Genomic DNA, 9,668 nt, shown 5'->3' with positions numbered 1-9,668 from the left:
GACTTGATGGCACTTAACAGCAACAACATACTTTAATTTGAGCAGACAACCAAGGATCAGAAGATATCTGAAAAAACTTTCCATCATAAAAGAAAAACTAACAAGACAATATGGATTTTTTAAAATAAAGAAAGTGAGAGTGACTGTGTAGGAAAAGTTTTAAAAATTCTTACTATTAGTACAGAATGAAATAAGGAAAGATGTAAACATGAAGCAAACATAATGTGCTATTTAATGGAAGAATTCAGAGTACAAAGAGTTCCTTAAAAAAATTAAAAATGTCTTTTGACTAAACAATTCTACTATCAAGAATTCATCATGCAGATATGCTGCACATATGAGAAATGATTTATAGATAAGGTGATCTGATGTAGATTTGTTTATACTATAAAATCTTTGAAAGCCAGAACCTGTGTAAGGCAGAAACCTCTGAGAGAAGAAAAATTCAATGTTCTCCACTGAAACAAATAATAGAAAAGTGTTAAGACTGCAACCTGTCAAATATAGAAAACTTCTGAGATTTGGAAAAATAAGGTTGTCCCATCAACTTCTGGGCTGTCACAGATTTCACTGTAGAAGAAACCATACTGAATACAATCTGAAGATCCATCAATAGGAATAAGGTTGGATAAACAATGGAATAATATGAAAATTTAAAAACAAAAACAGAATTATGTTGCTATTTATGTATCAATGTGGATTTCTTTCCAAATTATATAATTCAGTGAAACAAATCACAGTGCAGGTGCACTGTATATAGTATAATTTTATGGGTCTATATAACATTGAATACTTTATAATTCTATATCATAATTAAATTCATTATGTATTATATAAATTATGTTGTATATATTATCATCATAAAATATTTTGTATCATAGTGTTATATAAAATTTAATGTTGTTGTTAAGTGCCATCGAGTCTGTTTCAACTCATAGCAACTCTGTATAGGGTTTCTGAGGAGCAGCTGGCAGATTTAAACCACCAACCTTGCAGTTAGCAGTTCAGAGAGAAAGAGAGAAAGAACAAATAACAGAAAGAATTTTGAAAACTGAGAAAATCGTCTGGGGCCCTCACTTACCAGTTATCAAACTATAATGTAAAGCTATATCGATTAAAATAACCTGGGATTACTGAAGAAAGATGCAAACTGACTAATAGAACAGAATACATCCAAAATCAGACCTATATATGTGTGAAAACTTGTAATCTGATTTAAACAGAATTAAACATCTGTTGTTAAGTGTCATTGAGTCCGTTTTGACTCAAGTGACCCTGTATAGGGCTTCCAAGGAGCTGCAGGTAAATTTAAACTGCTGATCTTGTGGTTAGCTGTCCAGTTCTTATCCTACAGTGCCACACCAGGACTCCACATCTGTTGTTGTTGCTGTTTTTAAATAATGTGGAGTCAGTTCTGACTCATAGTGACCCTGCACAGGGTTTCTGAGGCAGCAAATCTTTACAGGAGCAGAAAGCCTCATCTTTCTCCCACGGAACAGCTGGTAGTTTCAAACTGCTGACCTTGATGTTAGCAGCCCCATTCTACCCCCCCCCCATAACTACCACGCTTCCAGAGCTCCTGTAGAGAAAGAAAAAAGAGCCCCAACTGTGCCGTGGTTAAAGCAGTTTGGTTGCTAACTGCTTGCCTACTAGTCAAAAAGGTCAGCCATTGAACCCCACCAGCAGTCAGTTATGTGGCAGTGGATTTCCAGAAAGATTTACAGTCTTGGAGACCAACTATATGGGGCAGTTCTACTCTTTCCTTTGTTGTTGTTATGTTCCATCATGTTGGTTCTGACCCATGGCGACCCTATGTACAACAGAACAAAACACTGGCAGGTCCTAGGCCATCCTCGCAACAGCTGCCACTGTACCAATCCATCTCATTGGGTGTCTCCCTCTTTTTTGGTGTCCCTCCACTTCACCAAGCATGATGCCCTTCTCCAGTCCTTCCTGTCTGAAGTATGAAGAAAGAAGTCTGATCATCTTGGCTTCTAAGGAGCATTCAGGTTATACTTAATCCAAAATAGATTTGTTTGTTCTTCTGGCAATACATGGTACTTTAATATGCTCCACCAACACCATAGTTCAAATGTGTCAATTCTTCTGTAATCTTCCTTAATCACTGTCCAACTTTCACATACATTTGAGGTTATTGAAAACATCAAGTTTTGGTTCAGGGACAGTTTAGTCTTCAAATTGACATCTTTGCTTGTGAGCACCTTAAAGCGATCTTGTGCACCAGATTTGCCTAAGGCAATATGTCATTTGATTCCTTGAATGCTGCTTCCATGAGTGTTGATGGCGAGTCCAATTAAAATGAAGTCTTTGACATCTCTGTTCTAGAGAGTCACTATAGGTGTTTGTTTGTTTTACAGAAAGAAAGACAATAAATAGTTTGGGACAATTGCCTATCTGTGCAGAAATATATATATATATATATAACTAGATCCCTATTTCATACCACATATACACACACACAACCCTCCTGGAGGATTTAAAATTAAAACGCAGAAAATTCTAGCAGCAATAGAAAATATACAAGCATGTGTTTATGATCTTGGAGAAGGAATCGCCTTATTGAGTGAGGAACAAAGAATGGACAAACTATTTACAAAATATAGTTGAAAACAGGTTCATATTCAAAATATATAAAAAATACCCACAAATCAATAAGAAAAAGGTTAAATAAAATGAAGAGTAGTATCCAAAACAGAAAATACAATTAACCTTTTTTAAATTGCTTTATGGCATAAATTTCTCCATAAAAATTGGAGAAATTCAAGTAGTAATAAGATACAACTGTTTACCAATTAAATTTGTTTTCTTTGAGCAAATTCCAACTCATTGTGACCCTATAGACAAAGTAGAACTGCCCTGTAGGGTTTCCATGGCTGTAAATCTTTTGAAAACACCAAGCTTTTGATTAGCAGTTGAACACTTAACTACTGTGCCATTAGGGCTCCTATTTTAACATTAAATTGATAGAAAATGCAATGTTTGGAAATATCACATGTAAGGTGCCAAAGGATGCAGAGTTTAAGGAAGCCGGTAGTTCACTCTAGATATGGGGCTGGGATTGGGTACTGTAGTCAAAGAGGAATTGTAGCTTGACTTGTAATGTTTGAGTCTTTGACAAAAACATGTTATATGTCCTTGAATTTAAGTGGTAATTGTCTTGGAAAAATAACTGATGTACCTAGATGTTTTTTTCTCCTTAAGTTTAGTTTGTATTGTAACATTTTAAAGCATATAAAGCAAGTAACAATTATAGCTTTTCTTGAAAAAAGTAATAAGCTTGTATTTTTTACTGGAAAAAAAATTACTTCTATTGGATACTATGGACTCCTGGTGTGGTGCTGTAGGATCAGCACTGAATTGTGAGCCACAAGGTAAACAGTTAAAACCAACCAGCTTATCCTTGGAAACCCTATACAAGGTTGATATGAGTCAGAACCAACTCAACGGCACACAACAACATTAATTAGTATGCTCAGTGTCACCCCTAGGGTATGGTGGCAATCCCTTTGTTGCCAAAGCTTCCAGGCACACACACTACTGTCATATCACCTGGAAGCAAATACGCAAAAGGTCTTGAGAATTCCCTCATAGATAATAGTGGCAACCCCCCACCCCAATAGAGTGACAGGAGTGATGGAAGAGAGGCACAGGAGAAAGTTTAGGTGAAGGATTAGAAAGGAAAGGAATGAGGAGAAATGCTAAGACACAGTGAGGATGAGAAAGATAAAATTAGTAATGGGAAATGTCAACAAAATAGAAACAAGAGAAATAGATGTGAGGAAGTGAGGAAAACAAGAGGGAATATTAAAATACTGGATTTTTTCCCTTCAGAAGAGACAGAAGTAAGAAAACAGACATAATGCAATGGAGAGCAAAGACGGAAGACATCATGAGAAAAGAAATGAAGATGTTAAGAGAGAAGGATGAAGAGAAAGAGAAGGACACAAGATGTGACAAGGGACATAAAAAGAAGGGGTACCTAAGTGAAGAGGGGTGTGAGGCAGAGGGAAAGAGAACTCCCTTACCAACATTTTAATAAGCTCTGTGACCCTTGGGACTGAGAGCTGTGGAGCAGATTGCATTGTCTTCAAACCTCTCTTTTACCCCTTTAGGGTCTTCTCATAGCTTCTTTCAAACCCTCAGGTTTTCAGGTCCCAGAGACAGCTGCTTCCAAGTTGGACAGAGACAACGGACATTCTCCAACCAAGGGATTGTCCTGTGCTCAGACTCAAGAGTTTATCCTCTTACAAGTGACCAGAGATCCAAATAGCCCACAAGACCAAACTCAGCACATCCTGCTGTCCCATGCCTGCTCATCCTGGCCCAGCCTTCCTCTCCACCTTACTATACTGAAGAGTTCCTGAATAGTGCAAATGGTTAATGTGTTTAACTGCTAACTGAAAGATTGGTGGTTAAAGTTCACATATAGTCATCTTAGAAGAAAGGCCTGGCAATCTGCTTCTGAAAAACCGTTTTTATGAAGGGCAGTTCTACTCTGATAAACATAGGGTCACCAGGAGTTGAAGTCAACTCAATGGCAAATATTGTTTTGGGTTTGTATGTGTGTGGTGTATTGCTTGTTTTTACTATGCTAGAGACCACACACTGTGTGTGCACTGTCGACACTTTTCTCTGTATCCACACAATCCCATCTATCTGAAACATCTTCCCTTATCCCACCAAGAAGTCCTATGATGAACCAAGAAAACAGTCTCTGTCCTGGAAGCTTCTGCTCTTGGAAACTACTCCCATCCATAAGCCCTACTGTCCTTCACCCCTTCATCAAGTCCCTTGTCCTCTGGGAAGCTGTCATGACACACTGCAGCATCAGTGATATGTCCTCATTATTATAGCACTTAGTGTCTAATTGCTGATTAATCAAGTATTGACTCATTGATGTACAGAATATCAGAGGTTCCTAATATGGGAGAATTATATGAACCCTGATATTGCACCCAAGATTTGAATTTGTATACATAGTTCTGTACAAAAAAAGTGCATAGTTTAAACTACATTCCTTTAAAAATTGAAAATAAAAGGGAGTGCCTTCCATTGTTGAATTTAAGTTATTCATCTGGTGGGGTGTTTATAAAATGCTCAGAAATGGATGTCTAATTTCCCATCTACATGACATGTTTGCTGAGCACAAAGACCTTGAGAGCATGCATACTCCACATATTATGTATTCACAGTTGAGTACATGTAACACTCATGAGACATGGCAGTCTAAAGGGTACCATGGATGCAATCTCCCTGTCAGGGAGGAAATTCTCATTTGTTTACAAGGATTGTGAGACAATTAACTGGGAAATAAAGCTGAATCCTGAAGGACAATTAGAGTCTCCAAGGCTGAACAGAGGCCAATAGGATATTTCAGGCAGAAGAAAAAGCCATAGACTAAGGCAATGAGAAACAGAAACAATATTGATGGTGGAGGCAAGCTGAACTCATCAGCCAAACAGAATGGCTACACAAGGGAACAGTGAAAGGAGTCTGGTCCTGAATGTCACAGACTCATAGTTAAGAACTAGAATTTGACTAATTACTAATGTTATGCTTTGAGCAAGTCCTCAATGAGACTTTCGTCTCATTTGTAAAATGTGGAAAAAATGATCACCTCCCTGTGTGGTTAGGAAAATTAAATGAGTTAAGTGTTCAAAAGCATGAGACAATTGCCAAGCCTACAAGAAAAACTTAGGAAGCAGTGGTTGCTGTTGACTGTTGAACAAAAGAGTAGGTTTAATACCATTTACCAGGTGGTAGAAACAATAGGAGAAAGACACAGGAGAAATTGCTAGGAAGCAACTGTGATGAATCAAGCAGGAGTTGGCCACCAGCTGTGTGACCTTGAGCAGGTTATTTAGTCATTCAGTGCCTCAGTTTCATCATCTATCTATTTAAAAGATTAGTTAAGTCAGAAATAGATTCTCAAATGGCAGTTGTGAGGATAGTGTATGTAGAAGTTACAGCTATGGTGTCTAGCACATAGTAAGTGCTTTTGTAGTGCTATCGGACTGCTAACCAAATGGTAGATGGTTCAAACCCATCAGCCACTCCTTGGAAACTCTATGCAGGGTTGCTATGATTTGAACTGACTTGACAGTGCTTAGCAACAACAACAGCATTATGTCCACAACCTCCATTACTTATGATCTAAACTAAGGTTGTGGCAGGAGGAGTATAAAGTAGAGTGTAAGTTCTTAAATGTTTTAAAGTACATGGCACAGAAAATAAAAATATCCAAGTTGAAAGCAAACTTGGATGCTGTTTATTCTAACTCTTATCAGTTTCATCGATTGGTTTCCAATAATACTTTTACATCAGTTGATTAGATGAACTTATAAAGGAAGTCCCACTCAAGTGTAATATAAGCCCTTGCAACCAGTTGAGATAAACATTTCTCCTTAGTTTCAAATGGATAACGCAGGAGTTATTTAGGGCAGAAAGACCTTCTTGTACTCCTCAAATCAGACCCTGTGGAAATTCAAGGCTATGCATAGGCACTCTTGCAGAGTCGTACATGAATATTTTGTTGGCAACTCTTGTAGTAGAAAAAGTGAAATCAGACTGGCAGAGAGCTTTCTTTCAGAGGAAGAAATTCAAAGAAAGGATATATTGTTGTTAAGTGCCATTGAGTCGGTTCTGATTCATAGCAACCCAGTTTAGGGTTTCTAAAGAATTAATGATTGGTGGGTTTGAACTGCCATTCTTGCAATTAGTAGTCCAGTGCTTATTCTACAGTGCCTCACCAGGACTCCAAAAATAGAGTTTAAGAGGGAATATCCAAATTGGGGAGGATAATAAGCTAGGGATTAAGAACTGCAAACAGTTCTTTCTAAGAGTCAGAAATGCAAGATGAGTGTGGGATGGGCAAGAGTGGATTTTACCACTGTCCTTCAGACAAAATCTAACAAACAAATATCATCACACTTCCAGTACCCTGAAGAGGCCAGGATATCAAATGGCAATTTCAGGGTCTACAGCCATTGTTACATCCTCCCTACATTTGGAAAAACCAAATAGTGCCAACCTTTCCTAACACTTGTGATGACACTCTGAGTAAGCCACTTTCTTTCTCTGCATCTATGAAATGAAGAGTTGGATGAAACAACTCATGGTCTTTCCTATTTCTGGCCTTAGAAAAATGTATTAAGACTGAGAACTTAGTATTTTAGAAATACAATTGAACCACACAATACTTTCTACTTTCAGACATAGATAATAGGGAAATAGATAGGTATAGTTGTGAAGGTGGCATCAAGAACAAACATTTTTAAGCACTGATATAACAAAGAGGGGAAATATAAAATGCAGAGAGGAAGAGACTTACCTGAAATTACTTAAACAATCCAGGAGGGGTGAGAACCAGGAGGGAAGTATATGACTCTGAAGTTGTGTGTCTTTGTGAACAAACTTCACTACCACTCAAGGACAGGTGTTCTGATCAATAAGTTGGGTCTGTCTCAGTACAGGGAACCTGATAGGCTTTAATCTCCTTGAAGGAAGTAGGCCCTTAGACCAGGAGGGATCTAGGAAAAGCAGAGATGAGAAATATCCAGGAGAAAGAGAGGTCATGATAGTTGGACAGTCTTAAATCTCCTCCCATCATGTAAAGACAGAAGTTGATTGAAGGGTTTGGGACACACTCCACGCAAAGGCAAGAAATACCCACTGTCTTCCGCTAGGCCTGTGAAAAGGTTTTAAGAAGTACATTTGTTGTTCTTGTTTTGTTAAGTGTAATTTAGTCAGTTCTGACTCAAACAACCCTGTATAGAGTTTTTGAGGCTATAAATCTTTTCAGGAGCGAAAAAAAGATGCCTCATCTTTCTCCTGCACAGTAGTAAGTAGGCTCAAACTGCCAATCTTTTGGTCACTGTCCATTGCTTATCCTATGGAGTCACTGTGCTCCTAAAGAAATATATTAATGACAGTTAAAATGAGAAGAAAATGGTTCTGAAAGAAGGAACACAGAAATACTAGAAGATCCCATTCTAAAACCCTGGTAAAATCTTTAAAGATTAAAAAAAAACCTTGCAGAAATAATAAGCATCCCACAGAGAGAGCATACACTGCTCATACAAAAGAAAGCAGGGTGGAAGCAGACTGGACCAAGAGGAAAGGGGCCTCTCCTGGGAACTAGAGTCTCTCACCTCTACAAGACACACCCTCACTGGACCAGATTCAGTGTTCAGCTGAGAGATTTTATTCTCTGCCACCTCTCACTTCTCCCCATATTGCTGTGATTAAGGAAACTTGCTTCTGTTTTCACAAATCCTCAGAGACCCCCTCCTTTGCCACACCTCTGTCCCCAGTCCCTAGCAATTAAACATCCAAGGAAAGGAGCCCTCCTGCAAAGTTCTCTGATCATCTCAGCTGCTCCAATAAACAAATTGTTTCCCAGGGGAAGCTGGAGAGAAAACTTAAGGACTGAGGTATTCTATGGACCAATCTAGGAAGAACTAGTTCTTCCTCTATTCCTAAGGGGAATGAGAAACATTGGCTTTTGTTCTCTATTGTCCACCTTGGTAATTTTTGTTAACTGCTATTGAGTTGGTTCTGATTTATAACAACTCTATGTAGGTTTCTGAGGAGTGCCTGGTGTGTATGAACCACCAACCTTGCAATTCAAACCAACCTTGCAGTCAAGTGTTTATCCTACAGTGCCATACCAGGACACCACACCTTGGTAGGAGCCACTCTATAATGTATACAGATGAAGTTAACAGGGCATCTTTCAGAGTCTTTCAGGACCTTGAACATCTGCATCAATGCACTTTCTTCCATCATTACCTAGATTGAGTAAGGCGATGTCAATCTAAGTTTTCAATGGACATTTTTACCCACTTGGATCAAATGTAGCCCCAAAAGGGTCAAGGACATAGGAAAAGCAGCCTACTATGACAAACAAATCATCCTGTTCCTGAAACTGACACTAACTACCTCCCTGTAAGCTACCACTCAAATGGATCTCAAAGAAATTTCCAAAACTAAAGGTAGCATAGCATGGACACTTAGCCATATAGTCAGGAGTGGGAGTGAAACTTCTGTAGATTTGATCTTGGGTATGAAACTTAACAAATTTAAAGTCCAAATTTCTCATCTTTAAAATGAGACTGCATGGCAGAATTTTGCAATACCAACAACTTATCCATTTTCATCACTCATCTATCAGTCTGTCATATTGTGGGGACTTGCATTTTGCTGTAATGCTGGAAGCCATGCTGCCAGTATTTTAAATACCAGTAGGGTCACCTTTGGTTGACAGTTTTCATCAGCGCTTACAGACTAGACATACCAGGAACAAGGAGATGCAGACTACTTCTGAATGTGAAGACGTTTCCTTGTGCTTTACTGGCTATGAAAAGACTTTCTACTATGTAAATCATGACAAATTATAGATAACATTGTGAAGAATGGATATTCCAGAACAGTTAATTATGCTTCATGAGGGTCCTGTATATGGACTAAGTGGTAGTCATTAGAACAGAATAAGGAGATATTGAATGGCTTAAAATCAGGAAAGGTATGTGCCAGGATTGTACTCTTTCACCATTCTTATTTAATCTGTATGTTGACCACATAATATGAATAGCTTGATTATGTAAAGAAGAATGTGGTATCAGAATCAAAGAAAGACTCATTAACAA

The sequence above is a fragment of the Chrysochloris asiatica genome, unplaced genomic scaffold, assembly GCF_000296735.1.
Source record: "Chrysochloris asiatica unplaced genomic scaffold, ChrAsi1.0 scaffold00492, whole genome shotgun sequence".
Taxonomy (NCBI): domain Eukaryota; kingdom Metazoa; phylum Chordata; class Mammalia; order Afrosoricida; family Chrysochloridae; genus Chrysochloris; species Chrysochloris asiatica.
The sequence above is the reverse complement of the archived record's forward strand: the minus strand, read 5'-3'. Positions refer to the sequence as shown.